Source organism: Schistosoma haematobium, chromosome 4 (genome assembly GCF_000699445.3).
Source record: "Schistosoma haematobium chromosome 4, whole genome shotgun sequence".
Lineage (NCBI taxonomy): Eukaryota > Metazoa > Platyhelminthes > Trematoda > Strigeidida > Schistosomatidae > Schistosoma > Schistosoma haematobium.
In genome coordinates this window covers 21,228,509-21,251,531 of record NC_067199.1, presented here as the reverse complement: position 1 = coordinate 21,251,531, position 23,023 = coordinate 21,228,509, and positions in this window count along the sequence as shown.

The window sequence follows — 23,023 nt, the reverse complement described above, 5'->3', positions numbered from 1 at the left end:
GACTATGGTTTTGATGGGTAACTAACCATAGGACTACAATTAGTTCAGTGTTTGCAAATATTCATTGTTTATTTCATTGTTTTCCTCAACTGAACGAATTTCATCTTTGAAATCTGTATTACGACTTAACAATTCTATTCATTCAAGACACAGCCTGAATGATATGTCATCTTTCAAATATGAATAATTAAAATTTAGAAATCCTTTCAACCAAAAAAATAACACAAGCTATTATCCAATATTTGGAGTACATCCTTATATTACTTATAAGTAATCTAAAAAGCATAAATCATCAGTTTATAGTGATTGTATTTCAGTTGTCTACCTGGAAAAGAATTAAACAACAGTCATATGTTAACACATAAAGAACAGACAGTTTTAACGACAAATTACCGAGTAGTTATTCAAACACAACAGTATTGTAGTGAATGAGAACACAAGCGGGGACAGTCGAATGAATTTGAACATAAAATTACAAAACATACTAAAATCTGAGAACCATACAGTAAATAATTAATTTGCGAAATGTCAATCAATTGTCTTAAACGTGACTGTTCCATTTGCAAATATCAGTCAATCATCTCAGACTTCATTGTTCTTTCGTTTTCATACTAATCATTCTTTGTTCTCGTTCTCTTTTTTCATCTTCTTAACCTTCTACTGCTAGGTATTTCAATTTCGCTTGATGACACATACTACTTATATCTGTCTACATCGATAGCATACATCACAGTACAGCATATTTTAATGAATTCGGTTCTTTCATTCATTGAAGTATCAGACGGGACTTTTTACCTATATATAAGAGATCAGTTGTTGCATAATAAACACAAGTGCTCAAATGCTTTTGGATCGGCTGCGACACTCCTTGAACGAAATAATACTAACTTCGTTGAGACAACGCATCGAATTTTGAAGGTGCACAAACTCACTAGATAAACGCCGTGCTTCTTCGGATTGGATATTGGATAGAAGCACGAGTTTAAAAATATACAGCTGAATGTCGCAACAAAACAATTATCGGTTGGGAACCCCAAATACGTCGTCTTCAAGAAAGATGTACACCTGCTATATGTCAACTATTGAAGCGTCATTTGAGCATTCCTGTAACTGTAGTCTTAACGTCAGTAAACTCGTTCACGGCTGCTGACAGTACAGGCACTGAACCGATCTCCTAAAATCCCGTCGGTTGTTCGTGTAGTTTTTTCTACTGAAAACGGATTACCATGTCGTCATGTTTTGGCCTACTGCACACACACTAATACATAAGCGAATACTGAAGTAATTAGCGAGAGACGGTTACTACCGGATAGCTACCTCATCAGTGTGGTTATTGACAGTTGCTTCCCTGTTCAGCTAAGATAGCCAAGCATCAAAAAACATTGTATTCCCTAGTTAGGCGTATGCCTGAAGAACAGTATAGTGTTGTTTATGACTTCGCGCATCAATCGATTTACAGAACGATGCCTCCAATGTCATGGTGTTATCCTGAGCACCTGAGCTTCAGATAGAAGCTTCCACTTCCATGGATGTAACAAAGCCAGTAATTCAGCAGACGAGAAGTCCCAGCTACCGAACGATTGTGGATTTGGATGCCACATTAAGTAATGAAGAAGATGATATTATTTCAATAATCTCAGAAGAATTCAATGACCGAGACAACGACACTGGCGAAGATGCCCACGATAACAGACTGTGTAACATATGCGACCTTGCTCAGCCGTCAAATGAAACTGCTGGTAGAAGTACATGGATTTTTATCGCTGCATTGCAATGCTTCATTCGTTTTGTGCCTAATACTCACAACCACAATTCCATGGATTCTATTATTCAATGTGCGGCGCGAAAACGGAATAATAATGATGCCGTTGGTCATGACAATCGGAAATGTTAAAAGACCGAGTGAAGGCCCTTTTTAGGGTCGTGCACAATTTGATTCAAATCCTTCTTCTCAGTTCGTTACAAATTGCATCAAGTTTTTTTTTGTTAATCTCATCCCATATACCTTTTCCGTTTTTTTAAACGACAGTTCCGCCATCATTGTGTTTAGCATGAATTTAGCAGGTCCAACTGATACATTTCGTATCATTTCTGTAAGAAATTTACTAGCCCGTGTGCTCTTGAAGCACGAATGCGTAAGAAAACTTTTAGCTTTACAACTACCAAATCTTTATTATCTACGCTGAGGCTAATTTGTGTCAGTATCCTTCGATAGCCAATATCAATTATCTTAGCATATGGCATTATGTTAACTGTGAATTAAATGAACTAATCATTATACTATTTATCGATGCCTGCGAACTCCTTTCCTCTGTGAAAAAATTCAGTCAATACTGATGAAAAGGTTTTTTAACCTTAAAGTTTTACTGAAAATTAATGCGAATAAGTTTAAGTTATCAAGTTCTACTCACTGCCTTCTCGCGCCAGGGGCGTTGTTTACGAACTTGAGAGGAAGAAATGTGAATGTTCAGCGCTTTAACCGAGTTGGTGGATACGGAGAGTTTACCTAGGGAAGTCGGAAAACCCTGATTCCAAACCAATGATGCACATGGACTTCAGTATCCCGAGTGAACAAATGGCGCATTAACCAATCGTTCGTTACCGGCTACCATGGGACTGCACCTCCTGACGCTGCCCCACTGCCTTGTGGATTAGACCTTTAGGTTAAAGGCTCGGGGTATGGCCACCTAACAAAACCACCTGCTTCGGTTCGGGCACCCGAGCAGTATCATAGCCCACATACAAATCAAGTGACTTGTGTGGCTCATTTGTATTCGGTGCTCCTTTGTACCAAAATTTATGTGTTCAAATAAATAAATAAAATAATCATTAACGTTGATTTACTGTACCATAAGTTGGAAATTAGGTATTAAGATCAGTTCGCTGGTACAACAATATTATTTCTATGAGCAAGGTCAACTGAACTAACACTAATGGATTCCATTCAAGCTCTAGTGAATAAGCTATATAGTCATTTCACAATAATAATGATAATGTGATTATAGCTCACACATTGGTAGTACATTTTTATGGAGTTTTTTCGGTGTCGATTTCATCTAATGAACATTGAACTGACTAACAATAGTACACGTAAAATTTAACAGGAATATTTCAATGTTCTTTACATTGTTTCGCTAGATAAATGTAGGCTTTTATTTATAACATCGAATATAAGCATTGGTGTAGCTAAATGTCAATTGATACAGTTGACCTTATTCGCATTCAGCAGTATAATCGACATACAAATTTTATTGTCAGACATACACTTGCAAATTTGCACTTAATACGACCAAATATTTCAACTACTTTTCAAAAATCGTTACTATTATCACGTTTAGCAGTTTCGGGTTTAATACTAAAATATTCACATATTACGAATATGTACACAGAATTTTTTAACGTCCCTCTAATATGTTTAACAAATAAAACTGACGATTTGAAAAAAATGATTCCAGATGTGAAAATTAGGAATTTATGAAGTACACTACACGTTACTAATAAGTTGAATCAATTAATTTACGATCAACCTCAGGTTGTACTTCAATTTTCTTGGAAGTCATAACAGCTATGATAGGTTGACGTATTCAACAATAGTGGATATTCGTTGATTACAAGTATTTAACCACACAAATAGTCGAGGTATAATTCGTGTATAATGGAATTATCAGGTGGGTAATGTCAAAATTAGATATGGATTTTAAGACAAAGATCTCAAATCGGTTGGTGAGATAGTGAATCCTCATTCACTTCGATTATCATGATTACTAATATTACTCAACGTCCACCTCCTTCGACCAACGACGATGACTGGTGTAAGAGTAGATTAGAAGAAAGCCAAGAGAGGTCAAATAAAGACATGGCATCATTTGATGCAGTGGCTGAGTTGAGTGTTTCTGTTGAGATGTCCATATCGGGTGTACAACCAGACAACATATCCACCGAGTTATCAGACACTTCCATTCATAGTTGTAAAGGAGTGTGACAGAAATAATACTCAGCCCTATTCTATCACACTTGGTCGATATCAGTCATGTAGTAAACAGAACCAAATCATTTACATTAATTGATCGTATACATACTACGTTAATTTATGGAGTTCGATATCGCCATGTGTATGCAGTGGGGACTGTGGGAACTCGAGTTAACAACCTGACTCTTTGTATTTGCAAGAACCTTGTAACAACTTTTTTCCTTGTCAGAATTGGATATAGCAAATGATTTTAAATATTATTATTTTCCATATCCTTTGTTCTTTTATTTTTATCGACCTCTATTTTTTCAAATATATGCTTCACTCTTCAAAGAATTTTGATCATTTTAATGAAGCCAAAACAAAAATCATTACAGAATAATATGAATTTATTTATTTAATGGACCCTTCCCAGTTGTTTACAACATAGAAACGATGGGATTAGTCAAAAACCAAACATCCATATATCAGGATAGTCTTGATTAAAATTTGACTTTGCAGGTAGATAAAGATTAATAAAATGATTGTTCGGGTGGTTATCTATTTATTGATTAAATGTATGAATATTCTAGAAGAGAAAACTGAAAGCAACGTGAAACATAATTTTTAGCAGTGGAATTTTAATTTCATTGTTTACAAAATATTTAAAAAACTGACTAGTTGACATGAATTCAGATAGGAAGAAAGAATGAAGGTCATGAGACGTTTCTAAAACTTAGGTCACCAAGGCACAGGAAGATCGGTAACCATATCTTTTTGAATGCATGTTCAAAGTGTACTTAAATACTGACAGTCAAATTAATCAATCCAGTTCATCATAGATACAGTGATATATATATATATATATATATATATATATATATATTCAAAACTTAAGTTGCACAAAAGTCATTGATCCACTAACATTTTAAAACAAATCAAGAGCCCTATATAGTTCCTTGGAAATACTTCCCTGTATAGTTTTGTGGCAATTTAAATAATAATTCTGTTATGAATAGGGGTATGGTAAGTGAACAAGGGTTGTAATTGTTAAAAGGAATAAATCTAGTGTTGATCAACAAATAATATGTAACGATGCTATACGGACAGATTCATTGACTTAACCCCTGATTGAACTGATATCAGAAGACAAAACAATTGCCCAACAGAGTAGGCATTTTTTCTAGTAAAATAATATGATGATATACAAAATGTTAACGGGTAAATGAACATGACTAGTTATCATAAGCGACTGGAGAAAATCATTTTTGTAAGTCATTCATTTTGTTCATTATATCAAACCTTTATTTGAAAGTGTCACTAATGGGAACCAGGAAGCTCTTGACATTTTATACATTTTGATTTCAGATTCCTGCGAATTTCGTACCTGAGATCTCATATGGAATCGAATCCAATCTCCTCATATCCTTTAATGTGAATGATATAATTCATCTCGTGATAAAAATTAACATGGATATTATAAAGTATTCAAAATTAACCTGATTAAGGAATAATTATGAGCTAATAAGTGACTGTTTTTCAAATGAATCTCAATTAAAAACTTAACAGTCTTGACAACCCCATACTGATAATTACCGTGGGCTCACTATTGACTAGCTTTGTAAGGGAATTCTCGGAGTTCTAGTGAGGAGTCATGACCAGTGGAACTAATCCGCGTCGGGTAGAGATAGGTATCTACCTCAGTACATTGGAAGATGGTCGCGTAATTTCGTGAATTGGTTGAGGTTAGACATTAACACCATTGGATGCCTGCTCAATGGTCCAGTAGGTTAAGTGTTCGAGCGCGAGACCGCAGGCCCTGGGTCCGGATCCCGCAAGCGGGATCGTGATGCCCACTGCTGACGAGTCCCACAATAGGACGAAACAGCCGTTCAGTGCTTCCAGGTTTTCAATGGTGGTCTAACATCAATCGGTTCATGATCTCAGTTGAATTTCTTAAAGTTTTGATAAAAAGCCAATATCAATCAAGTCGGCATTAAGGCACTTATCCACTAATGATACTGCAAATTAGTTTGGATAAATCGTCGACTAACAGTAGTTCGAACGTATAACCTCCAGTTTCTAAATCACTGACTGAAAGTTATCGAACTTGTTTTGTGTTTTTGTATTGAAATTCATACACCACCGAACAAAAACGTTATTCAGTGCTTTTTGATATTAACCGGTTTTATAAACGATAATAATTCTCAATGAAAATAATCTTCAAACAATCAACCATATTTGTGTATGAGGTTTTTTATAGATAGTTTCAACTCTGAAAATTACATGTGTTATTAATTGAATCGATTTTATTTTATAAACATACATATTCTTTACCAAACATCAATCAATACAATTTTACAGACGTGATTTTTGCTACGATCAATAATAAAATGATCCAGTTAAATTAAATACAGTGGAAAAACCTAAGAAGTGATCAACCATAATGAATAGATTAAAATAACTGATATACAACTGGTATATATATATATATATATATATATATATATATATATATATATATATAAGGGCACCAATATTTCTGGCGTATTCTAACTATATTTCTAGTGTTTTCTCAATTTCAATTTTGAACAACAATCATACTAACTTTTCTTTCGATAGAGGAATGAGAAAGAGGAGTTGATCTGAAAAATGTGGTGTATTTGCTCCATACGTTTCGAACAATCTGATCACACATGTACTTGTCAGGACATTTTATATGAAGACTAATGAAGGTCAGTTAGGTGAAGGTTCGAGTAAACAATGTAATAAAGGAAAGAGAAAATTAACATCATATATACATATAAGCATCTGATTGAATTAGAAAAATACAGTGTTATGGATGTGATGCAAGCGATTTAAAAGTAAATATTAGGGTTTTTCAGCACTGCATATACATAAATTCTCAAAAGTAGATTCTTTCTCCCTAGTGTTTGAACTGGAGTCAGTGATACACATCAATTTTTCACAACGAAAGATCATCCATTATAACCTGTTAACCTCAATATTTAATGATATCATCTGAAATCTAATGCATCTCGATAATTTATAACCAATGGTTTAATTCATTCAGTCACGACCTTTGCGATGTATATATTTGACTTATTCAATTTCTATTATATGAATATGATAAAATCCCTGTCTTTAACGTTTTGAATTTAAGAAAAATAATAAAAGTAAAACTCAGAAGTTCAAGAGTCTATTCACATGAAATAGTTATCAGGATTATTACTAATTCTTACAAAAAGAATACCTGTTTTAATAACGGAAATTATAAATAAATGACTTTAAACTGATTATCCTTAAACATTTTCAATATACAATTAATAGTATCACCATAAACTTCACATAAGTACTGATTCTGTTAAATAAACCATAGGATCAAAAACAAATCTTACAAGTTTTTTTTACAAATCCAAATCTATCAGTAAAGGTATCTCCATCATTACCCAATAACATTAATATTATCATTTACTTCAACCTAATAAATCAATATCTTATTCATCATCAAGTACTTTAATGAAAACGACACTCATTTAAACGGTCATAGAAAAAAGTTGAATAAGTTTACTAAACTATATATCAGAAGGGGTTTTGTGGAGATTTTAGAAATTTCACTGATTGAAATCATAGGTCAATTGAAGCTAGACCACCATGGAAAACCTGGAAGCACTGGACGACCGTTTTGATCCTAGTATTGGACTCCTCAGCAGTGTGCATCCACGACTCAATCAGTGAAATTTCTAAAATCTCTACAAAACCCCTTCTAATAATAATCATTTGCTCTCTAGTGACTGACTTCAAGAGATACTCCTGGAGTTCTAGTGAGAAGCCGTTACCAGTGGAGTTCAACCAGGTATGTTGTGAGAAATCAACTCACTGAAGACAATGGTGTACGGTGGTGCAACTTCGTGGATTGGTTGAAGTTAGACATTAACACCGTTGGATGCCCGCTCAGTGGTCTAGTTGGTTAGGCGCTTGACGCGAGACTGATAGGTCCTGGGTTCGGATCTCGTGGGGTGCGGGACCGTGGATGCGCACTGCTGAGGAGTTCCATACTAGTAAGAAACAGCCGTCCAGTGCTTCCAGGTTTTCCATGGTGGTCTAGCTTCAATTGACTCATGAATTCCATCAGTAAACTATATATTACAATACAGAAATATTTATGTATAACAATATTTTAGATAAGATATATATCATATTGTTTATTGTATAAAAACAGTCAGTTTGCCGCGTTAATTAATAGATAATATAATATTATTTTAAAAACGTGTATCTATCCAGGTATTGTATTATTTTCCCTGCTCATTATTATTTATATATAATGTTGTTGTTTTGCATTCTTTAATAGAATACCAGTCAAATGTGATTGGATTTTGTTTATTAAGAAAGAAAAATTATTTAAATCAACTATATTTTATAAACTACAAAATGAATAGAAGATACTTTAAGATTCCGTAGGTTCATTCTAGTTTTTTTTTAAAAAAAGAGAAAATTATCAAGTAGGATTGTTTCCAATACCCACAAACAACGAATACTGAAATGTAACCTTAAATAACTTATAAGTAAAGATGGATAGTGGCTAGCAGTGGAATCCAGGACGGGCGTTTCGTCCTACTTGGGACACATCAGATGGATGTACCTACATCTCAGAGTTGATGTTCACTCTGGGACTCGAATCCAGTACTGTTCGTTGCAAACACCATCTCATTATCCACTTGCAGTCCTAAACATCAATGGGAAGATTCAAACAAACAATACTAAGTGAATGTAAATAACTTTATTTGTTATACTTTAAACGTATTCAAATGAAATAAACCAATAGTGAAGAATAGATTAGGTGAAATATTTTATATTTCACTAACTAATTAGCATAGCTTCTAAACAGTACGCATATCGCCGAGTACAAACATTTATAATAGTGTCTTTTTCAAACACAATTATTATACACTGAATTTGTTATTTAAAATGTCTCAAATAACAATTATGTTAATTACGTAAAATCGTACAGGGAATTTGCATAAACTACGTTTATTCTGTCTGTCATTTGAATATGCATACCACAAATAAATACTACCATGTATAAATGTATGCACGAATAAATCTTTCTGTACTGGTGTACTAAACATATGGTTTTCAAGTTGATTTCAGGTAAATTATACATATATTTCATTGAAAGATAATATCAACTGAACAGTCATTACGTCAGCCAGTTTTTTTAATAGATTTTCATACGTCTTAATGATAAATTTCGCTTCGAACTGACATTAATTGGAGAAACACTGACAATCAAAGGAAAATGGGCAGCTGTTTCTACTTAGTTTATGACTCTCAGTAGCATACATCCATAAACAAATTAAGAACTAAACCGACCCGGTTAATCAGAAGATCTGTTCTTTTAAAGCTAACTTATTCCAATATGTTCTTGGGAACTCGAAATGATACTTGACAATTCTAAGTAAATTGAAGATTGGGTAGATTGAGCATAATAATAAAGTAATAATGTATATGTACTATCCCAGTGAGTGGATCTAGATAATATTCTCTGGAGAAGCAACATACACTAAGTCGTGAAAAACCAGAAATTCAATCTACTACCACGTGAGATACCACAACTATGCTATTATTTTAAAATGATCCTGTTTTATAAAAAGTTCTATGTTACTGATTAATTGCTGTTGTATTATATCCAATAAGATTTTGATAAAAACAAATCGTTAACAAACCACTTTTATTTTTCAAACTATGTCCTCAATAATATTTAGTTATGGATGATGTCTTTTAATTCTTCTTTCTATAAAATTTTCACATTCATGTTTTTGTTTATATTTCTCTAACTAAAGCGTTTCTCTATGCTAACTCAATCAACTACAGAACATTACAATAAGGTCCACAAAAGTCAATAGAATCGTTCAAAAAATCATAAGAAAATGACTAGAAGTCCGAAAAAACTAAAATTCGTTCATAAAGGCTACTTTTGTATTGTGAGACAAGGTTGTTACAGGGTTCTTGGAAATAAAAAGATTCGGGTTGTTAACTCGAGTTCCCACAGTCCCCACTGCATACACATGGCGATATCGAACTCCATAAATTAACGTAGTATGTATACGATCAATTAATGTAAATGATTTGGTTCTGTTTACTACATGACTGATATCGACCAAGTGTGATAGAATAGGGCTGAGTATTATTTCTGTCACACTCCTTTACAACTATGAATGGAAGTGTCTGATAACTCGGTGGATATGTTGTCTGGTTGTACACCCGATATGGACATCTCAACAGAAACACTCAACTCAGCCACTGCATCAAATGATGCCATGTCTTTATTTGACCTCTCTTGGCTTTCTTCTAATCTACTCTTACACCAGTCATCGTCGTTGGTCGAAGGAGGTGGACGTTGAGTAATATTAGTAATCATGATAATCGAAGTGAATGAGGATTCACTATCTCACCAACCGATTTGAGATCTTTGTCTTAAAATCCATATCTAATTTTGACATTACCCACCTGATAATTCCATTATACACGAATTATACCTCGACTATTTGTGTGGTTAAATACTTGTAATCAACGAATATCCACTATTGTTGAATACGTCAACCTATCATAGCTGTTATGACTTCCAAGACAAATAGATCGTTTTCAGTCTGTTTTATACAAATACAATTATAAATAATACTTATGATATATGACAATAAACTAAGGTTTTATTAAACCGTTTAACATAAACATGTAGGAGAGTCATACTGTATTCATGTGACATTTTTATTTTAGGGTGAATTATGTGCATTAACTTTTGATATTCTTAGTGTTAAATAAAGAAAAACATAATTTCATTACATTAAACTTTGGTGTTTTATCGATCCACATGACCTTGAATTGTGAGTGAAATAAAATTTAGTGAAATTTTTGTCTAAATGTTAACTATCATTTAGGTATTTTGTTGAGGATGTTAGATCCCCAGAACGCACTTTGGAAAGGACCTAATTTTGTAATTTTACTTAGAAAATTTGAATTCCTTTGTTTTCGCTCCAACGGCACTCTTGTCTCCTTCACGTCGTATTTCGCGCTGGGAAATATCTTAAATGCTATCGGTTCGGGACTGGGACGTATCAATAGCTAGCTTACTGGTCTTTGGTCACCGAGTCTTGTTTCTCGTTTGCAGATTGAGTGAACTCGTGATAGATTCAACCCTAGCATATTTCGAATGTTCATTCATTAAAATAATAAATTAGGTGAAATGTTTTTTTCTCAGTCTAATAATATTTTCATCGTTAACTAACAATAGTAGGGAGATACATTGTTGACAACCAAATACGCTAAACAACTGAATTTGGGGTCAGCTCTCATCCTCGAATCAGTTATGAGTTTTACTTTTAGTCTCTAAAATTAATTAATATTACTTAAATATTTATAATTCATCATAAAATTATATCCAAACATTTCGATTATGAACATGAATTAATGCCATCAAGTTGTATTTTCAAAGATAGACCAGACAGTTTCATTACATAAAGAGAACTGTTTTCTTGAGGAGTTTGTTGTAATTATCAACTACAAGTTAGTATGAACTACTCCAAAATCTAAGTTTACCACGTTTACTGACATAATTGATTTCTAAAAATTAATTAGTCTATGAAAGTACTTACATGTAGGGTAAACCAAGAAAAACAATCTGAACTAAGATATTCAATCAGGGAAAGATATCTTTGTAACACACCCTACAAGAAATGTTGGTGGTTATAAAAATATAAAGTTCAGAAATGATGGCGAGAGGTATTCTAAAAACAGAATTGTTCGTAAATTCGTTGTAAAGAATTTAAATTAAAGAAAACTATCATCATCAGATGATTTCAGTTGGTGAACCATAGAAAACTGGGAGGGGGGTATTAAATGATCCTCTCATCTCACTTTGTGGTATTTAGTGCCAACTCTAGATCTTCTGATCTCAACTACCAAGTCGGAATGAAATGGTTCAATCAATTCATATTTTATGGAAACATACATACAGTTTGATCGGGGAATTACTGTCTCACCCGTAACTGGATTAACTTCCCGACTTGAAGCTAGTGAACACTCATTTATTATCTAGTGAGATGGTTTACGATGATTAAAAAGATAATTTCTGTAACCCAACAGATAAATCCTTGTCTCAAAGTTTTAAGTTTAAGGTGTAATGTAAAAGTCGTCAGTGTATTTACTTTAAAATCGGTGTTTAAATTTTTTTCTATCATTTACTCACAGTAGGGAATATCGAATGATCTACAAATGACGAACATTTTCTCTTAATTTTTAGTAATACGTACCTTTCAATTTTGGAAGTAATATTATTCAGTGTTCGCATTCAAAAGCGTTTATTTGAAGAATACATTATAAATACTACTTCATCAAACAAGTATGATACGTAAAGGTTCCTCTGAAAATGAAACAGAATATAGAACACAAAAATGTAATTGAGTAACTTAACAATGGTTTGTAAAATGCCTATGAATCAAGCTGTTCAGTAGTTAATACGATTAGTTTTCTACTGTTTGAACCATGATACTCCAAGTAAAATGTAAAACATTTACCCATTAAGTAGAGGGTGAGTACCTAAATTACTGAGATCCAAGTTTATAAAATATTATATTATGTGACCAGTTCTATTGTGCGTGTCGTGGAATTATTAAGATGTTTTAGATTTAAGTATCATATTTGCTAACACCAGTGAACGAATTATGTTTGGATTCATACGTTCAGTGTTATCATTTTTAAATGTATACGTGAGCAAGTCACATTCGAATCGTAGAGAAAGTGTTTTACTGCGTATATGGAATACTAATAAATGGTAAAATGAACAACAGCTTTTAATAATTCTACATTGTACTAATTAGCATATTTTTAAATTGAAAACCAATACTTTTTCTCAAGGATTACAGTGTATTTCCCCAATCTTCTCCTCAAACACTGACTGGTTTGTCCTCTGCCATGGCAGAATTTTGCTGATGGTCTCTGGCTAATGAGTCTGAAATATCTTCCGTAGATAGCTCTTTACAATTGTCTGTAGTCTTTTGATGATGATTGTAGTATTTCTTCACTTTTCAGCTCCGTACAATACAACTGTTTTAACATTTGTGCTGAAGACTCTGGTTTTGGTGTTGGCTAACAGTTGCTTCGGGTTCCAGATATTCTTTAATTTTCGTAATGTCGCCTTCGATCTGACAATATCTGCTTTCATATCTCCTTCAGACCCCCCATTTTTATAAATGATGCTGCCAAGGTAAGTTAAGATTTACATCTCTCCTAGAGCTTGGCCATCAGTGTGTTGTATTTCAGGAACTTGATTTTTTCCCTTATGAACGTTGAGGTTCACTTCCGCAGAAACCACTGTTATACTGATGGTCCGAGTGGGTTCGGTGTGGCTGCCGTACTCAAGAACACGTCAAAGTACTCTAACCATTTCTTCCTTTGCGACTGATCTTCATGATTGGTTTTTTCATCTCTGTTACTAACTGATAACACTGGTTTACTATGATGAAATAATTAATACGAATGAAACTACATTCAAAGTCAGCTGAACGAATAATACGTCAAAACAGTTTGTGAGGTTTATTTATGAGGTTGGTCATAAATTACGATGTTTATTTCTTTCTAATATATTGTATTCAAGGGTTTAACATGTTCAACACATATATTGCGAATAACCTGGTTCAGAAGCCTAGTGCTAATACTAGTAATAATTTAAACAAAACGGAAACTTTCCATAAATATGCGAGTAACATGTGATTAACTTTTTTGTATTCTTTGTAAACTTTGTCATCGATCGACACATTTATGATGAACACAATTTATTGTAACAGAACACAAATGGGTTATGAACACAAACCACTAAAGTTGCGAGTTTCCCACTATATTCAATTGTATATGCATATTTAATTGTATAATAATCTAAATTGTAAGAAAGTACGAGATCTATGTTCATATTAAACATTGATAATTATGATGACTACATGGATTTTAAGCAGATTGTGGACAAGTAATGTAAATATTTACATTGTTATGGATTATTGATTTTTGATGATGTGATCTGGTTAATGGTTCTGTACAGATGATTCAACTGGACTAATGGTGTAGAAATCAAATGTTCCATTCATCAGAATGAACGATTGTATTCTCAAATGTTCACTCTCATTCTGATTGCATTACACTATTGTTAAGATTACACCACTCATTACTCACTTTTCTTGTGATCACCAATAACATACGACATCTTTCAGAAAAAAAGATTGGTTCAAGTGGATAACTACGTGTTCATTGTTCCCCATACTACTTAAACACTGATTTAAATCCTATTATGTGATCGAGTTCAACACATCATTTGTACTTTGGCTTTGTGTCCGATGTTCTACATGTCAACATGTAGAATAAAGTTGGTGATCAGATGAGTTTTATCAATACCTTCATATGAGTTCAAATAGTGAATTCGATATCAGTATTTCAATCGAGTAACTAACTGCATACACACTACATGAATTTGAACAACAATTGGAATGAAACTTTTCTCAAACATCCAGAAAACACTTGTCAAATAAACGCAATAATCACTACAATATGACAGATAGTTTAGTGATTTGACAATCTCAAAGAAGTGTATGTGAATTGTTTCTATGGATTTATAATGTTCTAGTCGAATCATTTGTGAGTTATTTGTGAAAATAAATGTGTTTATAAATCGCTCAGAGAAGAGCACATTTGTCAGAAGCTTGTGATTAGCTGAACTAACCACAAAAATTACTACTGAAATCGTTGTCATTTTTCTTTTTAAGTTAGTAGGTGGAAGTGTGTACATAACTGTTATATCCTAGCGTAGATTAAATTATACATAACTTCTGAAACCTATTAGTGGACTAATGTTATACATATATTCTTATTTTACAACTAATGAGTAACTAGATTATGTATATCTATATCAGTGATGAAACTGATCAATTTCAGTCCTAAAACATCAATGGGAAGATTCAAGTAAAACAACACCAAGTGAATTAAACTTCACCCCATTGCACAAGCAAATGGCTATCAGGACTCAGTAGCTAAGTGGACAACGCGATGACGTTTGAAGCGAACGGTGCTGAGTCCGAGTCCCAGAATGAACATAAACTCTGAGATGAAGGTACATTTAGCTGACGAGTCCCAGACAGGACGAAACGCGCGTCCTGAATTCCACTGCTAGCCACTATCCATCTTTGCTTATTATTATACGACTTACTATTCTTAATTTACACCCAGTGTATTAATTACAGTCTCTCACAATCACAGCCACTTTTTGATTTGTTCCTGCGCAATTGTTATTTTTTATATTATTGTATGATGTGGTCTGGTTTGAAATATGTTTGAAATATATGGCTCATGCAGTGGGAGTTGATATTGGGTTCTGAGCTCAATAAGCAGGGCCAGACGTGAAGGTCCAATAAGAACTCTAGTCTGCTCGTACACGTCAACACGTCACTGGTTTGGCACAGTGCTGAGATCGTATAAGCCGTATTCTGATTGGCGAATAAATCACGTGATATTTGACAGGTCACCACAAATCATAACAATAACACTAAACAATCTGATTAAATGATAATCTATTAAGGTAGTTACATGAAAAGAATAAGAAGCATTGAGTTGAATAAGTACTATGAAGAAAGATCTAACTTTAATCTTCTTAAGTGGTAGAATTAGAGATTAGCATTTATCATGGTAGATTAGATATAGGTACAACCTGTTTCTTTACTTGAAGAATGTTTATTTTTTCTTTTGCCTACATACATATATGTATATTTACACCTGTTAACCCTCATGGAGAAGAATAGGACGCCCACCAGCATTCTCCAGCCAACTACTCTGGACAATCCGTTCCAGTTGTTTACAGTCACTATTCATTCTTTTCATGTCTGCTTCCCATTCCTGACGCAATGTATTACTTGGTCTTCCTCTTTCCCTTATCCCTTAAGGATTCCAAGTTGGGGCTTGCCTCGTGACAAAGTCTGATGATTTCCTTAATATGTGTCCATCCACTTCCAACGTCTTTTCTTAATTTCCCCCTCAGCCGGAAGCTGGTTTGTTCTCTCCTGCGGTATACCTTTTCAATTATAACTGTACACCATGAATTGTTAATAAATTAGAAATATAGTATGAAATTTAATCAAAATTTTACTAAATAGTAAGTTGCTATTCACAACAAAGTACGTGGGTCAATCCGTTTTATTGATTTTTATCACAAAACGCAAAGAGGTCAGTTATTCCCTTTATTAATCAATACTTCTGTTTAACTAGTGAGTATTGATCAATTGTATAACTAGCGAATACTGATATCCCACCCCTGCCTCTCTTCTACTTAGTCCATTCGACCTTTATTTATCTTCATTTTCTAGAAGCAACTTCAAATATTAACCTCATTTTTATTTCTTTGTTTGAATTAAGGACACATGTGGCATTGGTAACAGTGATAGTTTAGTCCCAACTGGTTAGGTGAATGATTTTCAGTTAGAGTAATTTGATTATTTTGGATTTTCTGTTGAATTCGATTAATGTTGAACAAGGGAACTTAATAACATTTGGTAACGAATGAATATTGGAATATATTTGATATTTGTACTGTTTTATTTTGAAGTTATGCTATCAAATCTAACTGATATTCGATGCAAGAATAATTTCTGTTTTAGAATATAAATTAAAATTAATTGTTAGATTTTTTTAAAAAGTGATCCCTCGTTAAGTTTACAGTTCTCAGTTTCCTTCTCAAAGAAATTAAATAATGAATTGTACATTACTGGATAATTTTGAAGTTCTCTAAACTTGTGTCCTACTAATTTCGGTATTGCTAGAATTTTGTTGATTATGTCTTTCAATATGCAAACTCAGATAAATTTCCACTCATTACAATTCAGTGGGTTTTTTACTGTGGACTTCTGTAGGACATCCGTATGATGTTCTGTTTTACCCATGTTCTATATTGCTTGTTACTCATCCATAACATATATATGTAACTAAAGAAATTCACTCCAACAACAGAAGAAACCTGTTTCGTCATTAAAAAAAATACGTTTCAGCAAATAAAGCTTCTTTTTCAAAAATTATATTTATTAAGATTCTGTAATCATATATTCGTAGTTATTTAATATAGTTAGGCCATTTTAAGATAGAGGGGTGTTGACGTGTTGACGCGCGTCCTGGATTTCAATGCTAGCCGCTATCCATCTCTACCTATACTGTTGAAGGAATGTTCAAGAAATTAAATTATCAAAAAGTAGTCCCATAATGGTCAGACAATTAGTGAAGCGTATTTAGGTAAAAGTTGTTTACAGATGAGAAGAATAAGGTTTTATTGTTCACTTGGTGGATATAAACAAGGTTAAAAATAAACAACAGACGAATGCTAATAACGACTTATCATAAAGTATGAAAAATTAAATGCAGATTCAGACCATGATAAAATGAAGAGTTAGATATGTCAGATCTGAACACAGACTTGAATTGGTGAATTACTAAAAATTCAGCTGTGCACGAATTTGTGGTCTGTGATCCCTTTGAACTAGTTCCTTTTAGTTTGCTGAGGATTTTGGTTGAGATCCTCAACCTTATGTGACCTATACAATTTGCTTCATTCTATTTCACAGACTCATATCCATAGCGCTTTGTATCACAGTAATATATGGCTTGCGTAATTCAATGCTAATGTCTATAACTATGGTGTTGTCAGAGTTAACCTTAGAAAATTGTATGAGTTTCGTCAGGGTTTATTTACCTCATATTGATAGTTATTGTTAAGTCTAGTACACAGAAAGTTTACGATACTGATTTCTTAACGAATCACTAAACTCCCACTATCCTTGATTCATTGACTGCGAAAGTAAACAGAAGGCAGAAATTAGGAAGAACCTTTATTTTCAAGGTTAGATCATTCACAGAAACTATAGGGTATTTATTTGGTCCCTATTATCTTTTCGTAATATCCTGGTACTAGAGCAGGAAAACTATAAATCTGTTGACACAAGCACGAACGCGATGACTATAGATGATGATTTATTTAACACCGAAAATGAATCAAAATAGCATTTGAATACGTTGATTTTTAAATGATTTGCATCGATTAACAGTCAAATTTATGTACATTAAACTGAGAAGTAGCTGGCATTGATCAGTCAGTAATTTACTAAATAAGTTCAGATATACAATACCTTAAAATGTGACCAAATATCAAAGACGATTGGGAAAAGATTCAGTATTATGGGTCACTGACACTATAGTCAATAAAACATTTGCTCACTATATCAGATTCACGTAACCTTGGGATTCTATAAACCTCGAAAAATACCAAAGTTATTAGTAAATTCAATACTTGGCCAATTAGATCAGAGGAAGGCATAATGGGTTGACTTCTAGATTTTCGTTAGAACATTTCAAAAATATTGATTGCTTAAAGTCAGTTTAACGCGATTTACCAACTTCTAAAAAATTTAAGTTTGGGGGATTTGTGGAGACTGTAGGATTTAGATAGTTTAAATCACCGATTGATCTTAGATAGACTACCACTGGGAACCTGGAAGCAATGAACAGATGTTTCGTCCTAATATAGGAATAGCATGAAAATGGTCCTTCCAGGTTTTTAATGGTGATCCAGATAAGATCAGTTTGTGATTCTAGAAAATTGTTGAGTCGTTTCAAGCATCTAACAGTTATTAATAAAAAAGTATGTCTTAAAAGAGGATCTTTAGACAATTATCACTTATCATCCGAACTCTACTAAATGCAATAGGACAGTAAACCATTACAGTAATTTATCATCAAATTAAGGTGAACAAAATATGTAGTGAAATATTTTACTGCTATATGTAGTAGTGCTTTCAAAATGTTAATATTTAAACAAAACCAGTAGATACAATGCACGACGATGTCAGGCTAATTTGGATCTCTTATACAATAACAACAGTAATCGTTAGAATATAAAATTTAATTTATATACTAAATTAATGTGTTCAAACAAAATATTGTGGTCACATTTTGCTACTACTCTCTCATATCATTCTTAGTCCATGAAAAAAAAGGAATTAAAATAATTAATTTTAAATGAATTTCAAATGAGATCCTCTTTTATTTATTAATTTGATAACTATGATCAACAGTTTTTGATAGCTACTAGTACTTGAATCTATTTGAAGAAGGGTTTTGTACCAAAAAATACATCACATTTGAATAAGTTATTACTTATGTTTTCAATGACTAATGAACGAATCACCTAAATGTTATCGCTGAAATTGACAAACTATTCAGTCATTAATATATAACTGAATAGTTTAGTTGATACGGTTCTAAACTTGTACTAGTCTTTTATCCCAATGAATACCGGTTAGAAGGTCAATATTTACTAAGATAAAGATGTAGCTCTATATGACTCCAAAGAATGATACCATATTGACTTACAGACTTTGTACCACAATGTAATTAGTCGCAACTAAGTATTCTGTCTTGTTCTAGTATACTATACTTGTGTTGAATTCGGCTATTTATCTACTCAAAAGAAGCGACCTAATGTAAGTCTTGAAATGTAAGGAATTCTAAGTTCTACACATTGAGGTATCAGAAATGTATCATTATTTTGTTACTAACATTCTACCCATTCTCCATTTTATTTGAACTTATCAATTTACACATGAACAGACATGAACACCGTTGGTTGCCGACTCAGTGGTCTATAGGTCCAAGTCCCACGTACGAGATTGTGGGTGTACACTGCTGAGAGGTTCCACACTGGGACTAAACGGTCGTCCAGTGCTTCCAGGTTTTCAATGGTTATCTAGCATTGATCGGTTCACGACCACAATAAAAACTCGAAAATCTCCACAACCTTATACTGATAATCTTTATTGAGTGTAGAACCATTTAACCAAGTGAATAAATCACTTTTCATCAACATAAATCAGTTTACCTTGATGGCTATGAAAGATGAGTCAGCAATACTTACTTACTTACGCCTGTTACCCCCAATGGAGCATAGGCCGCTGACCAGCATTCTCCAACCCACTCTGTCCTGGGCCTTCTTTTCTAGTTCCATCCAATTCTTGTTCATTTTTTTCATGTCTATTTCCATTTCCCGGCGTAATGTGTTCTTTGGTCTTCCTCTTTTCCTCTGGCCTTCAGGATTCCATGTGAGGGCTTGCCTTGTGACGCAGTTGTGTGCTTTCCTTAATGTGTGTCCTATCCACTTCCAGCGCTTCTTCCAAATTCCTTCCTCCGCTAGGATCTGGTTTGTTCTCTCCCACAGTACGTTGTTGCTAATAGTGTCCGGCCAACGGATCCGAAGTATTTCGCGTAGACAACTGTTAATAAACACTTGTATTTTCTGGATGATAGCTTTCATAGTTCTCCAGGTTTCTGCCCCATACAGTAGGACTGTCTTGACATTTGTATTGAAAATCCTGACCTTGGTGTTGGTTGACAGTTGCTTTGAGTTCCAGATGTTCTTCAGTTGTAAATATGCTGCTCTCGCTTTACTGATCCGCGCTTTCAAATCTGCATCAGACCCACCATGTTCATCAATGATGCTGCCCAAATATGTAAAGGTTTTTACACCTTCCAATTTTGATTGGATTGGTGCATGCTGTGTTGTATCGGAGATTCTTGCTTTTCCCTTTGTGTATATTGAGACCTATTGCTACTGAGGCTGCTGCCACACTGTTCGTCTTCTCTTGCATTTGTTGTTGCGTTTGGGATAGAAGGGCCAGATCATCTGCGAAGTCTAGATCATCCAGCTGCATCCTAGATGTCCATTCTATCCCGTGTTTCCCTTCAGATGTTGACCTCTTCATGATCCAGTCGATCACCAGGAGAAAGAGAAAGGGTGAGAGTAAGCAACCTTGCCTAACACCGGTCTTCACTTCGAACGACTTTGTCAACTGTCCTCCATGCACGATTTTGCAATGTAATCCATCATATGAACTCTATATGATATTGACTATCTTCTGAGGCACACCATAGTGTCGAAGAAGTTCCCATAGTGTTGTTCTGTCCACGCTATCAAATGCCTTTTCGTAGCCAATGAAGTTGATGTAGAGTGATGGATTCCATTCAATTGATTGTTCCACAATGATCCGTAGAGTTGCGGTTTGGTCTGTACACGATCTATCCTTACGGAATCCTGCCTGTTGGTCACGAAGTTGGGCGTCTACGCAGTCCTTCATCCTGTTTAACAACACCCTGTTGAAGACTTTTCCCGGTATTGAGAGAAGAGTGATGCCCCTGTAGTTATCACACTTGCTCAGATCGCCTTTCTTCGGTATTTCGATCAGGAGTCCTTCTTTCCAGTCTTTTGGTACTTGTTCCTCATCCCAAATCTTATTGAAGAGAATGTGGAGTATCCTTGCAGTTACCGCTACGTCTGCTTTTAGTGCCTCTGCTGGAATGTTGTCCGGTCCTGCTGCTTTGCCACTCTTGATTTGTCTGGTGGCCATGCTTCTCTCTTCAGTTGTTGGTGGGCCAACATTGATTGGGAGGTCCGTGGGTGTGGCTTCGATGTTGGGTGGGTTCAGTGGGGCTGGTCGATTCAAGAGTTCTTTGAAGTGTTCTACCCACCTGTTTCGTTGCTCTTCAGTGTTGGTGATTACCTTGCCTTCTTTGCTTTTCACTGGTCGTTCTGGTTTGCGGCGATTTCCAGAGAGTTTCTTTTTCGTGTCATACAATTGTCTCATGTTTCCTTCTCTTGCAGCCTTTTCCGCCGTCGTCGCTAAATCTTCCACATATTTACTTTTGTCGGTTCTGATGCTCCTCTTCACTTGTTTGTTTACTTCTGTGTATTCAGCTTGTGCCTTGGCTTTTTCTGCTCTTGTTCGACTGGTATTGATTGCTGCTTTCTTGTTCCTCCTTTCTTGAATCTTATCCAGTGTATCAACAGTGATCCATTCCTTGTGATGGTGCTTCTTGTGACCCAGGACCTCATGATATGTTGAATTGATTGCTTCGTTGATCCCCTTCCAGTTGCTCTCCACAGTAGTTCCTTCTCCATTGAGTAGATCATGAAAGGCCTGGAACTTGTTGTAAGATCCAAACTACGGTTTGGAGTGAAGGACAGCTGCCTGGATGAATTAGATACGCGCCCTCGCCCGTTTGAAACCAAAACAAAGTAATTGGGTAAGATAGCGGTTCTATAATTTATCATAAATTTAAGTGTACATTATTACCTAAACAAATATAACCGCTCAGCTATCCAACCAATAATTGTTCAATTGATCAAATCTAAATTACAATAAATAAGAAAGTTGATAACGGATACAAGAAAATTACCAATCACCACAAATAAATGTTATTCTATCCTGTCTGGATAGATCACGTACAGATTCGTTCAAAAGGTAATAATTGGTCGCTCTATAACACAGTGTGTTTTCAATTCTGGAATAGTGCCTCAATTCACAACCAAAATGCACGATTCCAGTCAATACAGGTCAATCAATCAAAAGCAGGAACAAACCAATATGGCTGCCGCCCATACTTAGTATAAAGTAAAACAACATAAGTGCAGTTCGGGAAGAAACATGGAGACTCAGTGAAGGCGTAATAAAAATAAAAACTATAATTAAGTACAACTCAAATGTAGTCAAAAAGTTAACAATGTACAACTAAGAGGATCAATAGAAACAAAGTGCAAGTATATACATGGAGGGATTTTCACAAACACACAAAGCATTGAAAATGGATCTTACACTTGTTGCTGAGGACTATCTTGAATTTGTTGAGTTTGTCAGTATCCTGAAGAAAGGCCGTATTGAACTTTTGTGATATTGTCCGCCCCGTTGTCCAGTGTTTCGTGAGTTTCAATTTCATCTTGGCGACCAGCAAGTGATGGTCTGATGCTATATCAGCTCCTCTCTTGGTTCTCACGTCTTCTATCGTCCTCCTGAACGTTTTATTGATGCAAATATGGTCTATTTGGTTTTGCGTGATGTGATCCAGTGAAGTCCATGTGGTTTTGTGTATGCGTTTATGTGGGAATATGGTGCCGCCTATGACCAGCTTATTGAAGGCACATAGGTTTGCAAATCTCTCACCATTTTCGTT